Source organism: Ambystoma mexicanum, chromosome 1p, assembly GCF_040938575.1.
Source record: "Ambystoma mexicanum isolate Mex_15411 chromosome 1p, UKY_AmexF1_1, whole genome shotgun sequence".
In the NCBI taxonomy this organism is placed as follows: Eukaryota; Metazoa; Chordata; class Amphibia; order Caudata; family Ambystomatidae; genus Ambystoma; species Ambystoma mexicanum.
The window spans coordinates 486,710,445-486,729,984 of NC_090921.1; positions in this window are offsets into that span (position 1 = coordinate 486,710,445).

Here is a 19,540-nt window from a genome sequence, read left to right on the forward strand (position 1 = left end):
ATGTCTTGCAGATATCTAGGAACGATCGCCCCTAAATCACAGGTTTATATCCGCAATGGCCAGCTCAGCCTTTCACCCGTACGAGGTTGATGAAGCGTACACGTTGAAAATGGGGGGTAATAGCAACTACATCATTAAAAATACATTATCATCAATAGGATAGATCTACACTTGGCTCTATCGGCCAGCCTGTACGGCGGCGGGAGTGGGGGGAGCGCTTTGTAGATGCCGGCGCGACCAGTCTTTCAACCCCCGTGTCTGCAATGGGTGAAGAGGGCTAGTGACAGGGCAGTCACGGAAAACGACAGCTAATGCTGAGAGACCCGGGCCCCTCCTGAGTAATGATGCTGCTAATACTCATCGCGGGTTTGCATGGGCCGTTTCCTGCTATTATTCCCACGGGGGCATCTCCATCAAGCCGCGCTCCACCTCGCCACCTTTCTCCCGCCGCTCGCGACGCACGCTACCCATTTATCCGCGGATCTCACACTTCTCCTGTCTTTCCACATATTAAATGTGTCTGTCAAACGCTTAGTGTGCTTCCAGGTGCTCAGCTGTACAAATAGCTTGATTGAAGGATGAGCATTTATTCTTCCCCGTGTGGCTCTCAATCCTTATGTCCTGAGCAAACACACGAGCACACACACACACACATATGACATGCGCACCAGGGCCCCAGGGGCCAGATTACAGAAGCTTTGCACCCGTGCAAGTGCAACGTTCGCACGGTATTGGAACTATGGAAAAGTTTGCCCTATTTCTAAAAACACTTTTAGCAAACCATTGTACCACAACAAGTGCATTTTGGCATGTTATAAGGATTAAGACAAACATTGCTCTCCGTCAAAAAATATACATTTTCACTGGGCTAGTGCTAATATGGAATGGTATTAGCACAAGTGCAAACTTTGCTCGATGCAAAAAAGCATTGAAAATGTATCTTTTTTGCACTAGAGCAATGTTTGCCCTCTTGCTTATACCATGCCAAACTGCATTTGTCATGGTGCAATGCTTTTCTAATATTTCCAAGTGTTTCTAGAAATAGGTCAAAGTTTACCATAGTGCTAATACCGTGCAACTTTGCCTTTGCACCAGTGCTAAATTTCTGTAATCTGGCCCCATGAAGATGTCTGTCGGGTAGCTCAATGTGTTAAGTGCTCACTGCTGAGATCTGTGTATGTATGCATGTATATTTAATTGTGTTGTGTTTATTTGAAGTTGCACTTTGAATTCCATGAGGGTCGACTTAACCCATCATCCTTCAGAGGTGTATACAAGGAGTACCATCAGATTGGATGGTTGTAACACCTGCTACTTAAAGTGGTAAAAACCTGAAGAAAGTGGTAGCAGGTACCATATATAAATACCCTATTGTTTATTTTGGCGTTTGGTGGAGCGCTGCATTTGCCTTGTGGCCACTTCATAGCACTTGTAAACCAAGTAGACAATGTAAAGATGCAAGAGCAGACCTCCTGTTCATTAACCACAAGGAATGTCTAATCAACTAATAGTTATTTCATCTGGAGTTTCAATGAAAAAACAGAGTGATTGGTGGTGCACGGTCCTTCAGCAGAGGAGGGTGTTCAACGTGGCTCTGTTGGATGGGAAGTTGGATGGGGGGGCTGCGATGGTTAAAGGCTAGGCACCAAATATTGATGACTTGATCAATTAACTGGCACCTACATTCCAACCATTTCTCACACAATCATCATTGACAGGATTTATAACAGTACACATTTATGGTACAACTTGTGAGGAATTCCACCATCCGCACGATGGGTGTGCGCTCACCGGTTTTTTAATTTTTTTTAAATGAAATTGAATGATGGTAGATTAACCTCCAGAAAATGTGTGGGGCTTATCCGCACACATTTTCCTGTGCTCACCGCATGACATACACATAGACCTGTGTACTCTGGGTGACACAGCTTTCAGGTGCAGTTCCCCTTGTCATAATTAGTTGTGATTTGACAGCCAGGATTGCACCATGTCATCTCAGGAGGGGTAGGGTAAAACCTTCCCCCTACCATGGCCAGCCTAATCAACTATCAAAGGCTCCATGGAAATGCCCTGTCCCGTTGTGTAGCACTGCAGATGGTGGCAGTAATTAACATAATTAACATACTAATGGATTATACTTCAAACAGGCTCATATGGGGTCTGGCTGCAGAGGTTAACAAAGGAGACAGGAAACCCCAACAACCTTTGATATGCACTATGTAAACCTGAAGCCAGATCTCGACCTTAGTATTAATGGGCTGTGGCATGTCATGTCTGATACTGCGTGTATTACAGCAGACATCCTGCAGGGGGACGCCATTTAGAAGGTACGACTATGTGGATTGTAGGTGCCAGGAAGTCTGTTCTCGCCGCAGCTTCAAGGGAGACCTGCCCCTTTATCCAGGAACCACAGAGAGCTCCATTGACCAGAGAGACTCTTTGATCCACAACAGACATGAAGATGGGTGAGACTTAGTATTACATGTTTTCACCCCTTTATTTTTATGTTGCAAAGCACTCTGGTTATGATCTCATGCATACAGGATATTGTTGGTGTGTACCCAGGATTGATTCATTAAGGTAGGCCAGCCTATACCAATCCCCGTGGTCCATTTGGCTTTAAAAAAGGGTTGAGCCCCTCTTTTGGTGAAAGACTTTGCAAGGAGTAATAAGAACGCAGCTTTGGACCCTGGCTGAAGGGACAATCAGCCTTACATCTTTCGTCAGTAAAAGGAAGCCCAGGACATCCCAGAGGGAACCAAGATCCTTCCCCTAAGCATCTCCCAGGGAACAGAGGGAGATACTAAATCCAGAAGACCCTTGAGCAGCTCCAGAACCAGTACCCATCCAGCACACAGTATGCCCTGCTAGGCTCTGCAGCAAGCTTTCTGGGTGGGAAGTGCCAGAGAGTCTCTGAACCAAACCAAAGACAAGGCAAGTTCCTGCAACACTCTCTTCAGATTTGGGCCATCTGCCTTAGAGGACGACACAAGCCCAGTGAAGAAGCAAGGAGAAGTGCATCGACAAGCATCTACCGACGTCCACTTCAAAGGACATTTTTGAGCCAGTCGAGCCCCTCGAGCTGGAACCGACTGCACCATTGACTGTTGTTACACCGCAGTCGCTAAAGCCATTTGAGATGCATCAACCGGTCCTTCAGAAACACCGATCAGTACTGAAACAGCGATTCCATACCCTGAGCCACCGTGTAGGCCCACCTGCAGCCATCCGTCCAGCCTCACTCGCCAAACTACCTGCGACCTGATACACGCAGCTGTCTTCCATCTTGAACTCTGCTGCAGAAGCTGCAAAGAGCCCTGAAACCGATTCTAAGCTGTCAAGCACTAGGAACTTCTACAAGCACAAGGTACATTGTGGTTCTGTCCACCTGGTCCTTCTTGGAAGGCCCCTAGTGACATTGTAGGACCCATTGCTCCCTTTGTGTGGATGAACTATTGCGATTAATTACTATACCAACCACCCTCATGTCAGTATCCAGAGTGCAGCCCTTTTACTTCTATGGAACTGTCTGTCCTCTACATTCCTTTACAGGGTAGGTTGTATTTTATAGTGTGCTAGAATTGTAAGTTGTGATAATAATAAAGTAGATATTTGTATACAACCTTGACTGGACAGCCCCTTTTATCACTGGGTATAATTATGTTTTCGCTGTGTTGCATCTAGCCAACGATCCACGACCTACTGTTCCGCCCACGTTACCAGAATTGGACAGGGAGGTTTATAATTTACTTTTGTTTCCAATCTGTTCAGATCCCTTCTGTTGTACTAGAGCTGAGGGTCTGATTGATGGTTTATTAACCGATATTCATCCCTGGATCACTGGTGCCGTGGAAAATGATTTGTCACAGAGCTATACGAATAAACTTCGACTTTACTGCAATTACAAAAATAGGGAGATCACAGTAAGATCCCAAGTTTAATCTCATTCGAGCATGCAGTAAACTCTCCACCCTCCCACGATCATACCCAGGGTTTAGTGGACCAGTATCTCATATATTCCTCAGTATTCCTCATATATATACACCTCTTACCCTGTGTGTCCCCATGCACACTACTCTACACACCCAAATATCAGGACTGGCTATGCAATATTCGACCGCCCATCATATAGGAATGGTTTCTTATACAATTAAGGATTGAAAGACTCCACACTACAAGGACGTGCTTGAGCACATCTCAATCCCATCACACAACCATACAGTACATATGTCTAAGTCTAGGCAACTCCATGCCTAGATACTGCCGGGGTGCATGTTAAAGCTTCATCTTCAACCATTCACAAATACATCTATGTCGCTCTCATACTATTACATAAGCAATCACAGATTAATGACACACATCCATACTACCCCAAACACTCTACCTTACCATCATCCCCATTAAATGTGTTTGTGTCACCTAACTAATCCTATTTCCTCATCTCTGTTACTTGACTTCATTTTCTATTCTAGGTGTATCTTTTTTACCCCCCTTTCATATAGTCTTCTTCGCACCAGCAGACCAAGGTCACAATATATGTCCTCCCAGACAAGGTTAGGTGCCATAAAACGGCTACGGTGCTGAATGGTGCTGGGTAAATACAAGTTAACATAACGTAACATAACATTATGTTGTAACCAATTTAGTGTCTTGATGTGCTTTAAAACACATGGGCCTCATTACGAGTTTGGCAAACATTCGGCAGTAAATCCGCCAAAGAATTTCCATAAGGAATTATTGTTACCGCCACTATATCAGGCAGAATTTCTGCCTGATTACAAGCGGTGATGATGGTGTAATTCCCCATTAATTTTGGGACCATTACCGTGGCGGAATTACTGCTGCGTTAAGTCTGCCAATTCTGCCGATTTTTCAGCGTTGAGTGGGAAGATTGACCTCCAGGGTTTTCCTGGAGGTAAACCGTCCACTCAAATCCCAACCATTGGCATAGTGGTAAAATTGATGGTAACTCGGTTACCGCCAATTTTACCACTTACCACCTAACTCATAATGAGGCTGATAGTTCTCCTCACATTACCCCCCAAAACGTACCCCTAGGTACTACTCAAACAAGTTGGCGTGAAAAAACACAAATTTCAATTCGTTAATGTCGGCCTGCTTTTCTCTTTTTGGCTCAGAGGACTATATTTTTGCCCCAGTTGGATCCGAATTTATGGCCAATATTGGACATGCGTTCCAGAAAATGATTGTGGGAGGCAAACATGCATTGAAAGGAGGAAACACCCAACCCAGGTTTCTCTTGTTGGGGAGTACTGTACATCATCAGGAATGCATCCAATCCAGCTCTTGCCTGTAGCAGCAAAACTGGATTTAATTGGGCAAAGTGAGAACAGGGGCCAGCCCCGCCCATGACACAAAACATAGCGATCCCCAGAACTGCAGTTTTTTTTTCTCTAAATACATGTGTCTGCTTATTAGGGGGAGTGCTTATGCAAGGAGACAAGAGCAAGTGCATTGAGGTTCACTACAAAGTCGAGGCACCAAACCACTTCTGCGGCAGACTGCGAAAAAGAAGGGCGGGAAGCTACGCTAAGAATCCATTCCAATTAACCATGCACCCAATGCTGAACACTGCAGCTGCTGTCCTTGGGAATTACAAGGTATATTATTAGCTCTTAAAGCACAGACATAACAAATGGGAGGACTCCAGCCAGCCAAACAATTTATTGATGCATCAGAGCAAGAGAGGATGGTAAGTGCCAGCAAGTAAAGACGCGAGAGTGGGTTGGCACGCAAGCAAACAGGGGAAGGGATGGAAATGGTCTGGCGAGAACCAAGACACTGAAATAGGAGCCAACAGAACTGGGAAGGAAAGCTAGCCTGGATGGATAGGTCACTTTCAAAATGAAAGCCATTTCTTAAGCATTGACTAAGCAAGCAAACTGTTTCCAAGATGGCCTATTTAAGCATTTATTAAGACCACCCAGGCACGTATAGGGCATGCACAATGTAGCTAAAATGTAGCTATATAAACACTCAGTGGACATTTTTTAAGTGGTTTACTCAATACCTACTGAATAAAAGCACTGCTTGCGGAAAGGAAATGCCTAGCACTGGTTGGTAACTATGATTTAAACATCCCAACTGCTTGAGAAGTGCTTGAAAAATGTTAAGCAAGTATGGTTAAACGTCCCCATATGATCTGGCCTTTCTGGAACATATTCCCATATACTGTTCCCCCCTAGGGGTCAAGAAGGAACTGCTGTCCTCAAGATTGGTCACTGCCTTCAACAAGCTGGAGGGGTGAACGAGAAAAAAGAGTAACTGCGCCAATTGCAGTATCACGTCTGTCACAATGTGAGATTATCAAGCAGTTTAAGGCCACAGTAGAATGACTTAGCACATTTTATGCCAATAAAGCATTATTGAATTGAATTAAAGGGAACATAATGGGACACTCCTTTCCCTTCCTATCCTGTATCCCCTGCTTGTAAACCCATGCATCTCCTTTTTCTGTTGCCTACACACCAATCATGGGACTGACTTTAAATCAGGGTAAACCTACCCTCATGAACAGGCCATCTCATCCCTTTGAAATTGTCTGCCTGGCATTATGGAATGGCCCTCACATTAGGGCGCCATTGCACATGTGTTCTGCCTCCCGCACATCACTGTAAAACCGTGGAAATATAACCATGAAATTGACCTTATTTCATCACCAAGTGGCCCTCCTATTAGTATTTAAATAGTGTCCCAGCTTTCAGAAGTGAGCTTTGCCTATATGTACCAGCAATTGTGCATCATGGGGAAATATTCCTTCAACTTGATAGCAGAATATGCCATTCCTGCCAAGCGCCACCTAGTACCCATCACTGGAAGTTCATCTCCAGATCAGAGCCACACAGCAATGCACAGTGTGTATGCACATTAGCTGTTGAACTAGCATGGTGCCACCTATTAGCCATCGCTGGAAGTTCATCTTCGTATCAGAGCCGCACAGCAATGCATGGTGTGTATGCACTTATCTGTTGAGCTAGCACAGCGCCACCTAGTACCCATCACTGGAAGTTCATCTCCAGATCAGAGCCACACAGAAATGCACAGTGTGTATGCACATTAGCTGTTGAACTAGCATGGTGCCACCTATTAGCCATCGCTGGAAGTTCATCTTCGTATCAGGAAGTTCATCTTCGTATCAGAGCTGCACAGCAATGCATGGTGTGTATGCACTTATCTGTTGAGCTAGCACAGCGCCACCTAGTAGCCATCACTGGAAGTTCATCTCCAGATCAGAGCCACACAGCAATGCACAGTGTGTATGCACATTAGCTGTTGAACTAGCATGGTGCCACCTATTAGCCATCGCTGGAAGTTCATCTTCGTATCAGGAAGTTCATCTTCGTATCAGAGCCGCACAGCAATGCATGGTGTGTATGCACTTATCTGTTGAGCTAGCACAGCGCCACCTAGTAGCCATCACTGGAAGTTCATCTCCAGATCAGAGCCACACAGCAATGCACAGTGTGTATGCACATTAGCTGTTGAACTAGCATGGTGCCACCTATTAGCCATCGCTGGAAGTTCATCTTCGTATCAGGAAGTTCATCTTCGTATCAGAGCCGCACAGCAATGCATGGTGTGTATGCACTTATCTGTTGAGCTAGCACAGTGCCACCTAGTAGCCATCACTGGAAGTTCATCTCCAGATCAGAGCCACACAGTAATGCACAGTGTGTATGCACATTATCTGTTGAGCTAGCACAGTGCCACCTAGTAGTCATCCCTGGAAGTTCATCTCCAGATAAGAGCCACACAGCAGTGTGTATGCACAGCCCTTTGCCCAATATAAGGAAATTGCCTTTGTCTCATAGGGCAGGCTACTCTATACTTAGCTTTATCAAGCCAAGCGTGACGGATCCCAAGGATGAAACTATCTTGGCATACCTTCAATCACAATGGTGCCCTTTAATTATACACTTGCAGCACAGAGGCGAATTTTGCGAAGCAGGAGCGGGTGTGTATATGCAGATAATTCCAGTGGAGCACAATAAAGGCCAAAGAAGTGCCCCGGGCCGCAATAGCCCAATGCACCCCAAAAGACGCTGGCAGGTTACAATGGCTGCTGTCGATCGCAGCACTGAACCCACAACCTAAAACGCCATTCAACATGCGTGTGCAGGGTCACGTGGGTTTCAGTTGCATTGATAACCCCTTGTGTGGACTTTTGCTCAATGTGTGGTTCTGTGTCCTCTGGTGTTCCCCCTCCCCCCTCCTCACTCACAGTACTTTTAGTGGGCAAGACAGGAGCTTAAAGCAGGACACAAGATTATGTGGTCTCCGTCCCACTGTTACGCTGGCTCCCTCCCCACGCACTCTCCCCTTCACCTCCTAAGATTCGAGTTTGAGGATGCGTTGACAGTGCAAAGCACCATAAGAGCAACTAACATAAATCAAGAGTGAAAGTAGTTATTCAGCATCCTGAATAAGCTTCTTATCACTATGAAACGGACATTTAGTGATCTGCTCAAAGGCCTGGACTCTCAGCAACCTCTGCGAGCTCTCATTCTTTATCCAGCATTATATGACAAAGCCACTCAAAAGGCCTCATTATGGGTTTGGTGGTGCTCTCTTAATTGTGGTTAATCCTTCACACAAGGAGGGGCAGCTTGGCAGTGTTTATCCCCATTCATGCAGTCCACTGGACTACTGATGGCAGAAATTCCACCCACGGTAAATCCTCCATGTTGTGCCACTAATGTGGAGAAAAAGCATCCAGCAAAGCTTTAGGTAGCTATTGCCACATAGTATGGCGTCACTCTGACGCATAATGGAGTATACGAAGTATGTTTGTGTGGAAATCATTGAGAGACTGAGCGTACATCTGTTGATGTTCATTTTAACCTTCCTGTTTTAAATCATTCTTAATAAAACAGTAACTTGCCATTTTCTTGAGTTTTTCTGGTCATTTGGACTCAGAATTATTCTGGTGTAATCCCGTCCATTACATATGCACGTTCCAAAGGGCCTTAATCCCACAGCAGTGTGTGGGAGCGAGGGGCCAATGGGCCCCCCTCTACCATCACTTCTCAGTACAAAACCTGGACCAAGTGCCTCTAGTGGTGGGTACGCCCCTTGCCCTTATGCAATACTAACTTTTGGTTATATTCGTGTAGATGGGACCACCGAACGGGACACAGGGCATCCATTTTCTGTATCCCCTTTCGACTCCATCTTGGTAACTAGGCCTCACTGCGATAGTACAAAATGCATCTCTCCCCTTTGCCCGCCACCGTAGCTCGGAGCACATGGCCCCACCCTCGTCCCCACACCAACTGGAAAACTCTGCGCCTCCATTCTCATGCTGAGGCCAGAGCTGCTTGCAACAAATAATGAATGTAACACATCCCTTTTCCTGTGAGATCACTGTCCTGCATGTGAACCGACATGAGCCAAGCACAGAGTTCGTCCATCTCCACAAAAGTGTCCTTGCCCTCTTAGCCTCGCCAGTTGAAACTTATTGCCATTCTAACCCTGTGTCCTTGCAAGGCATCCCTTTCATGTGCCAGACTGTTAACCTCATTATGAAGCCCACCCTACAGACCCCCCAGCTAACATTAGACCCCTGCACAGTATATCGTACCCAATACTAACAAGTGCCACAAACCTGAGATTCTTGTGAGACTAACCCTATAGTTCAATGACAGTATTATAGTGGTCAAGGCCCTTAAACCTGTGACCTGTGTAACCCAAATGTGTAGACGACATGATACACTACTGAGAGTTTTTTGATCAACTGTTATTTAGTGCATGAATTATTCAGAATGTATTTTCTTAGCTTAGATAGTGACCACCGTGTTTCACAGCGACCTGACCTTCACCCATCCGGAGCATAAATGTCTGACGTCAATCCTCCCGCCAACCAAGCAACCAACCCGGAGGAAGAGATGATGCCCACACCTAAGTCACCACCACGGCTGACCAATCCTGGTCCAACGTAGCATCATATGTTAAAAATGTAGATGTACTATATAAATGTGTTGTAACCTTGATGTGGTCAGAGCGCTCTCAGAGATTTAGATAAACCTTCCTTAAAACTCTTGCAGCCTGCGGTTTTGTGCCTTATTCCCTGCCCAGGGATTGTCTGTTTTATTCATTTTTACACGTGTTAGTCAGGGTGGGCACAAACATTTGGTGACCCCCTGCGACGTGATCGGAGAGGTGCCTCGAGGCCGGTGCCGAGCGGCAAGATCCGGGACGCCCCCCAGCGAAACCATTGCCTCCACGGCCGACCAGCCTGTGCGCACTACGAAGAAGGGTCAAGGGTTCCCGGTTGACGAATACCCGACTGAAAAGCTGCTCGCCGAGGCGGGCCACGGCTTGGTCGAGGTGCGAGCCTGACTGGGGTCAGACTGTGAGCGACGACCCTCGGGTCACCTGACTGAACACATGAGTGCCGGTTGCGAAGGTTACGAAGGAAAGGTAAGGCTGAAATAGTGGGGACATGTGGTAACGGGTAGTAGGGGAGAGTAGGGCCTGTGTGAGTGATGATGAGGCTTTTCTGATCTATCGTTTATATGGCCATTAGGTTTTGGTAAGAAGTGAAGAGAAAAAGAGAAGTGATATCCTAGCCCGAATGGGGTCGAAGGCGGCGCCGCGTAGCATTGTCTCGTCCAGTGCAGAATAAATAAGAGAAGTTACAGAGAAAATAGTAGGAGTCTCGTATATTGAGTAGACTCGGAGTAGTTATTTAGAACATTCTTTTTCTGGGTACGAAAGGATTCTTGGAAAAGAGTAAGAGGGTGTAAAAGGTGGGGAGTGACTTAGAAGAGTAGGCGAAACGGGAAAGGGAATGGGAAAAAAGAGCAACGCGGAAGAAAACGCGCATGTGCATGATAAGTGTTATATGTGCTTTTTGTTCTGTCTATTTTTTGTCAAGGATATCCAAGTACTGTGATTAATTTGTGGTTAGAGTGGCAAAATATGCAACAACGGACTGTTGAATTTCAACACGCAATAACTAAAAGGTTAACGTTGAAAAGGGGGTTGATATATATATATACATATATATATCTTTATACATATATGTGCATACAAATTACAAGTAATTGACAAGACTCGTGGTACATTATCCAACTGGTGAAGAAGTGATTAAAGGGCAAGGCAGGTCAAAAGGTAAGTACAGACAGAGGGAGGGAAGGAAATCCATTGTCATGGGAGGAATAACACTACTAGCACATATTTGTCAGCATCTTCCGTTATACAGTGAGAAAATACAAAAATACCATGATCAATGGTTGACGGAGATAAAAGGGGATAGTGTGATACCAATTTGGCTAGAGGGTAGGTCATTCGACAAAAGAGTATTAGATCTACACACTTGTTAGCAAGGTATAAGGGGAAACAATTGCAAAACCGAAGGGAAGTACTAGACCTGAGGCGAATGTTTGAAGAAGTTACACCTGCAGCAGAAAGTGAATGAAACACAGAAAACACAGGAAGAGGTAAGTGGAACGCCAAAGGGCGAGTGCACCACCACTACAGCTGAAGGCGATACAACTAAAATATATCCTCTAATGTCCAGACCAGCAGTAGGATATAGTGAGCCCCTGTAAGTACCAGCATGCCCAACTCCTACACCTACAACAGGAGCAGTTGCCACAGAACCACCCCCCTATGATAAAGGAGGTTTGTATGGCCCAACAAGCGCACCCCCGGTGAATTTAGCACATATCACTGGAGAATTAGACCGCCAGCTAGCGCATGCACAGATGGAGATAATGCGGCTACGAGCATTGTGCGATAGAAGCCAGATGCTGCCAGGAGGAGCAGAGGTGCCACCATTATCTATAGCAGATCTAACACCAACATTAAGCACAGCAGGGGAAGTGGCACAAGCGATCTCAGAGCCAGCACGGTCAGTATCATCACAAGGAACACGCATACCACAAGGGCAAGAGAAGGAGTGGCGGTCAGGGAAATTCCTATTCCATCTAAATGACAAACCCGTGAGGATTATACGCCCACCTACCCCAGAAAGTGAGAGAGGAGAAGGATGTGAAGGGAACAATGAGCAAGAATCAGAAATAGAAGAAGTGTGGAGTGACTTAGACAAATATGAAGAGGCAGCTGCCGAGACCCCCACTGCCAAACTGCCGGTACGCAGACACACCATCGCCACCACTATGGCAGGGTAGGCTAAGACAGCGAGGGGGAAATATGATGGTAAGTAAGAAAAAGAAAGGTGCGGTAAGTAAGGTAGGGAAGAAACACAAGTTGCAAATGCCATTGATACATAAAGGAGCAGGTAGGCCACATAACATTTCGTGGGCGCAAATGGACAAAAACAACTTGCTAAAGTCCTCCCCCCACTGTTGCGAGGGGCCGGGAAATGGATACACGCCTTTGAGAAAAACACAGCAGGAGTGCCGCTAGCAATAGGGGATGTGGAGAGCTTATTAGTGTCAGCAATCGGTGACCAAGCAGACGCAGTGTGGGGAAAGAGCCGGATTCCCTAGAGTAACGATGAGTTGCGACCGCCACGATGGATCGGCGTTCAATAATGTTCGAGCACAGGTATGGGATGCATTGAGGCGCATGTTTCCAGATATTCCAGATTTACACTTAGTGATGCAGTGCACAATGGAGGAGAACGAGGATCCTACGCAATTCATACTACGGGTGCAGGATTTATGGAGAAGCGAAACGGCACAGCATGGAACCAGTTCACCGCCTTGTTTTATTTTAACATCAAGAAGGGGCTCCTGAAGGAGGTGCAGAAGGCCTTGGACAAAATAGCTGGATAGAAGCAAAGGGCTGGCCTGCAATGCAGAGTATAATTCTGCACCACTGCAGGAGGATCAAAGAGAGAGAAAAGGAGATAGCACAAAAAAGGCTGGCAGACGAGGCGAAGCTGGTACAGAACAAATTAGTGAAGGTTGCCGAAGTCAACGCCAGCGCAACTACAGACCGAGAAAATAAGGGGGACGAAGGAGCAGGAAACAGACCGGCAACAATAGCAGCACTGCGGCCCACAGGAGGATAAGGACAGTGGAACGGAGAAGAGCAATACGGTGGACAACAGTGGCAAGACAGACCAGCAAGAGGAAGAGGTGGGTACCATGGCCAGAGAGGAGAGTTCGAAGGTATGGGCAATAGGGGATTTGGTGGCCAAGGAATGAGAGGCGGACCACAAGGGTCATGCTGAAACTGTGGGAGATGGGGACACTACTCTAGAGATTGTAGAATGCGGCCTTCAGGGTATTTCCAGGGGCAACAGCCCATGGAGAACGAACAAGGTTGGGGGTGTCCACACCCAGGTAGCCCCTACGGACTACCGATGGGAAGTGGGAGGTAACAAGACTACTGGTATAACGAACCTCAGGTACAGCAAGGACAGCAACCACCACTACAACCAATGGCAAGACAAAATGCAGTGGGAAGCGCAACTAGTAATTGTTATGCAACATCTGCAAACGGTGCGCCCGCACGGTACCGTGGCGTGACCGTGATCGGAGATAATGTCTTCTCCGTGCCAGGGCAAGAAAGACATTCAGATTAGGACAGCCCACAGGGAACACTTGCATGTCCAGTCCTATCCACCACTCTATGTGCAGAAGAGGAACCACTAGTGGGGGCAGAGATAGGAAATAAGCAGTTTATCTTTATGGTAGACTCCGGAGCAGAGAAATCGTGTCTTATGGAAGGGCGGTTTCCGCTCTCAGGCAGGAATTTAGAGACGCAGGGGTTCTCTGGGGCTATTTTAAAAGTTCCTTACACTAAAGATCTTGATATAACGGTGGGGGGAAAAACCGTGCGCGCACCTTACTGTACCACGAAGACGTGCCAATAAACCTGCTGGGTAGAGATTTGTTGAGCAAATTGAATATGACAATCTCTTTTACAGAACGAGGAATAGTGTGCTCAACACCAGGAGTGTGCCCAGTACGAGCAATGTTGATGATCAGCACAGTGATGAATAAAGTTGTGGTGCAAGGGGTACCCATTGATATACGCATGTTCATATATGGCATCAAAGTGTTAGCACGAGTGGTGCCAGAGATAACGAGAAAAGAATGGAGAACACCATCAGATTTCATATTCCGCCCAATTGCACACAGACATTGTACCAGGCACGATAATGTCCATAGACATTGAGGCAGTTCAAGTATCCAGAAAACGTATGGTGGTCATAGGACTGGACTTGCAGGGGTGTGAGTGGAGGACTGTGTTATGCATAGACCCAAACATAATGCTACGAGATATAACAGATGAGGAATTGTTCACTGGTAGTGAGGATGATGGAGAAATAATAATGGAAATAAGCATACCATGTGATATTATGGTCCAATACAGAGAGGTACATAACCCATTGATGGGTAGTGTTAAAGCCCCATTGACTATATTTGAGGAAGTCATGACAAAGGTAGCACCTGAAATTTGGACTACCGGGCCCCACGATGTAGGGCTGCTGCATGAGGTGACACCAATAAAAATAAAACTCAAGCCAGGTGCAATGCTGCCGAGAGTAAAACAATATCCCATATCAAAAGAAGCGGAGGAGGGAATTAGAGAGACCATAAATGCACTGCTGAAACAAGGCATCATAGTGCCATCAACCTCCCCATGTAATACAGCGATTTTCCCGATCAAAAAAGCAAAGGGAGGGGCGTGGAGGATGATCCAAGATCTCCGCCCACTCAATGACGTCATTCAAAAAGAGTTCCCATTAGTGCCTAACCCGGCATCAATATTGTGCAGTGTGCCAAAAGAATGAACATGTTTTACTGTAATTGACTTGAAGAATGCTTTCTTCTCCATACCACTCGACCCAGGATCCCAGTACCTGACAGCATTCACAATAGGGAACAACAGATATGAACACCGCCGACTACTGTAAGGGTATTGTGAAAGCTCCAGCATTTTTAACAGGGTGTTACGGGAAGACATTGGAAACATAAATGTAAAGAGCACCATCATTCAATATGTAGACGATTTGCTCATCTGTAGCCATACAGAAGAAAAGTGTCGAGCAGACTCGATAGCACTACTGAATGTGCTAGCTGCCAAAGGATACAAGGTAGACAAAGGGAAATTGCAATACTGCCTTGCCGAGGTTGTATACCTCGGGCAGTTAATCTCAAAAGATGGGAATGAATACTCCCAGACAGAGCAGCTGCTATACGCAATATAATAATACCAAAAACTGTGAAAGACATGCAAACATTTCTTGGCATTTGTAATTATTGCCGAGCATGGATCCTTGATTACGCGGCATATACACAACCCCTACTACAAGCGTTAAAAGAGGCCCAGAAGAATAGGGCGACAATAAAATGGACGCATGACATGATAATACAGTACTCAAAATTAAAAGACCTCATCGCTGACGCCCCAGTCCTCGCGAACCCAGATTATGAGAGGGATTTTTTCTTGTTTTCACACTGCAATGGGACACTGATGACAGCAGTACTGACACAGAAGACATCACTAGGTCACAAACCATTGGCTTACTACAGCGGGACACTAGATCCAGTAATGCAAGGTCATTTCGCGTACGAACAGGCCCTCGCAACTGCGGCCTTCGCGATTGAAAAAAGCGCCACCATTGTCATGGGATGTTTGGTAATGCTATATGCGGAGCATTCCCTGTTCGCCCTCCTTGAGCGATCAACACTAACGACACAAAGAGCAACAGCATATGAAGTAATAATTTGAAGCCCCAACGTACACGTTGTGAGGTGCAAGACAGTGAACCCAGCAACATTTATTACAGAGCAATGCACGACAGAGGACATACAAGAACACGATTGTGCCACATATGAGGGGGAAGGTGATGACATCCCTAAAGCATGTGAGAATGCCCTACAGGAAGGAGAAATATATTTCATAGATGGGTCAGCATCAATAAAGCCCGAGACCGGGGAAAAACACAATGGAATGGCGGTAGTGCGCATGGAGGAAGATGACTATGAGACAATTGTGCAAAAGCGCCTCCCATCCCATTATTCAGCACAGGCAGCAGAATTAACTGACTTGATTGAAGCCCTGTGCACAGCCAAAGGCTGTGCGGTGACAATATATTCAGACTCAGCATATGCAACTACCACGGTGCACTCAGGGCTGACACGGTGGCGTAGAAGAGGATTCAGGAGGGCAGAGGGTTCCCCAGTACAGCATGCAAAATTGTTGAATGAACTGATAGATGCATTAGCAGCACCATCGGTAGTGGCAGTGGTGAAATGCCAAGCCCATACCAACAACACAGACGCAATCTCATTGGGAAACGCAGCAGCCGACGCAGCCGCGAAGGAGGCCTCGTGTTTCAATGTGACACCAACACTTGAGTGCATAACAAAAGCAACCGCCACAGACCCACGAGAGGAAGCATACAATAATACCCCAATAGCGCAGATAATAGAGTTACAAAAACGAGCGTTCCAAGAGGAGCAAGAACTATGGAGCAAACGGGGATGTACACAATCAGCCAGATCTCATTTGGAGACAAGAGACAACAGGAAAGGTTGTAATGCCCATAGAGTTACTAGAAATAGCATTCCAACAGTTGCATTTCCCCAGCCATGTAGCGAAACAACACATTGCTGCAGACATTCAGGAACACTGGTTCGTCCACAATTTACAAGAGCACCTGTCTAAATTCATTGTAGAATGTATAACATGCCAAACATACAATTCTGGAATGACATTAAGAACACTGTGTGGTACCATGCCCCGACCAACAGGACCATTTAGAGAGCTCCACATAGACTATGCTGATATGGGAGAGCGGTGCAACGGAGCAAGATATTTGATTGTGGTGGTGTGCCCCTTTTCAAGGTGGCTGGAAGCAGGCCCATGTCCCCACCCAGAAGCGAAATGTGCGGCCAAATTCCTCGTGCGGGAGGTGTTTTCGCGATGGGGGATATGCGAGGTGATTAGATCAGACAATGGCACGCACTTTGTGAATGACCTCTTTAAGGAAGTGACATCACTTTTGGGGGTGATGCACAAATTATGCTCAATTTATCACCCAATGGCGAATGGGATGGTAGAAAAGATCAATGGATTATTGAAGAGTAAGTTGTCTAAGTTGTGTAACACATTGAAAAATAACTGGATTTATTGCTTGCCCCTAGCACTGTTCCAACTCAGGACGCAGCCATGTAAAGGCCACCACCTAAGCCCCCACAAAATTGTGACTGGGAGGTGAATACACACACCAGTATCCCCAATTAGAAAAGCCTTGGACACGCACAGGGCTGCCACAGTGCTGGGGGAAGAGTTCAAGGAATACCCAACCCAGTTAACACACGCAGTACGCAGCATAGCGCGACAAATAGCACCGCCTTTTACTGAAAATCTGATGACTGATACTACTACACCAGCCGCAGATAGTACAAGCGGGCTACTAATGCCGGGGGCACATGTGTATGTCCGCAGCTTTGTGAGAAGGTGGAATTCACCTAGGTTTCATGGCCCCTACGAGGTCCTTTATAGTACACCCACCGCGTGAAAGTGAAGGGATTGAAGTATTGGGTGCACTTATCCGATGTGAGGAGGGCACACAGTAGTACAATCCCCCCGGAGGAGCAAGACAGCGCTACTGGGACAACAAATGAGGTTGAAGGAAAATAACAAAAGAGTCAGTAAAAGAACATGCATAGATAAAAATAATTATATGTATTTTGTTCTGCACAGCTTGCTTCCTCCTTCTTCCCTTTCTGCCTCTTCCCCACTCTGTTCTTCAATTGGCCAAGCATATTACCTATATACCTCACCTATCGCTCACCCTCTATCTCCCACCTTCATTTTTTGATGGTTGTCTCTACCGCAAAAGTACATGAACAATAGAGTAACAGAACAAGCCTGACTAAAAATAATGATTAAACGTGAAGTTGAACAAAAATGTAAATATATGTATATATTGTGATGACTTAACAAATTTATATCGCCCCTCCAAGTGAACAATGGCCCAACGACCCATGATCGGAGAGAGCAAATTAATGTTAGATAGCGATAGGGTCGCCATTCGGGCTAAAGGTTCAGTGATGTTGAATGTGTTTTGAAATGTGCTGCAATTTTTATGTCGGTAATGCTGTTTTTTGCAGCTTGGTACTATACCCTTTTATCTCTGGTTGATGACATACAAAGGGTGGGGAGCAGGGCTAACATGATAAGAGAAGGATCACAAATGATATGGATTGGGGTGAAGACCATATGGCAGGAGTCACATGAAATTAATGTTAACCAAGCAAATGGAATGCAACCCTCAGAATACATCACTGTGGGATCAACAAGTGTGTCAGTGTTACATTTCAATGTAAATATGAGTAATGCTTATGGATATAATGAATATGATGGAGATTATTACTGGACAAATTATTTAATTAACACTAGTATTAATGCACAGACAACCATACACCCTACCTCACACAAAATTGCTGCTACTGATGAGGATACATATGCCATATTGAATAGTAATGATACAACATGGGCTGGGATGTTTCCAATTCATTACAAAAGGGTGAAAAACAATGATCAGGAAGGGAGGAGGAGGAGAAAAAGGGCGGCGGGAGGGAAAAGATACGACATATACCACGACCTGGGGTTAGATGAAATAGAAGACCCCCACCACCCTGATAAATCAAACAAATGGTATTCTGACATGAGTGCCACGGCGAAGCAAGCAACAAATGACAGCTGCTACGTCTGTTCACTCATCCCGCATGCATCAGGAACACCGAAAATGTTAGTACCACAGGAAGTGCCCTTGTCGGAGGCCCAATGTTTAATTCATCTGGTTTTATGCAGAATAAAGAGCACATTCCAGGTGCACACCGTCACATTGGAAAAGCTGGAGAATGAGAGAACATGCACAAGCCGGCGCCAAGGAGTAATTTGCCTCGAGGAACCATTTCTTGTCATCAAGGGGACACGATTTGCAGAAAATAAGTGGCACGAAGAAACAATACAATGCAAAGCCGAAGCGCTTTGAGGCCTACCAAATGACACTTTCCAATGGATAAAAGGGGCATGTGACCCCATCTGGTCGCAACACGTCGCAAAGCTAACATGGGTCACAGCATTAGAAAAACCTATCAAAATACAAAAAGAAGTGCCACATGAACTGTGTTTCTATGGGGAAGGGGAAGTGAGCATGGGACAAGCAAGGCGATGTAACAAAACGGTAATAATTCCCGACACGAAGAAAGGCACAGCTGCATTAATGGACATGTATTTGGTTTGCGGCAACCAAGCTTACCTGCACCTCCTCGCATCGTGGAAAGGAACTTGTGCTTTAGTGACACTCCACACAGCCCTGATGGTAATACCAGAGGGCCACATCCAAGGGGCAGCAGAGCAATCGGCTGGCATATCGGCAGCAGAGCAATCGGCTGGCATATCGGCAGCAGGGCAATCGGCTGAACCATTGGCAGCGCCCCAACTAATAAGAACAGAAGCTCCAGCATATGAACTATTGTCAGAATATGAACTAAAAAAAAGATTGACATGAAGTAAAAGATCCTCCAATTACATCTCATCCGAATCATCGAAACTCCTTGCTGAGATCCTGCAGAAATAC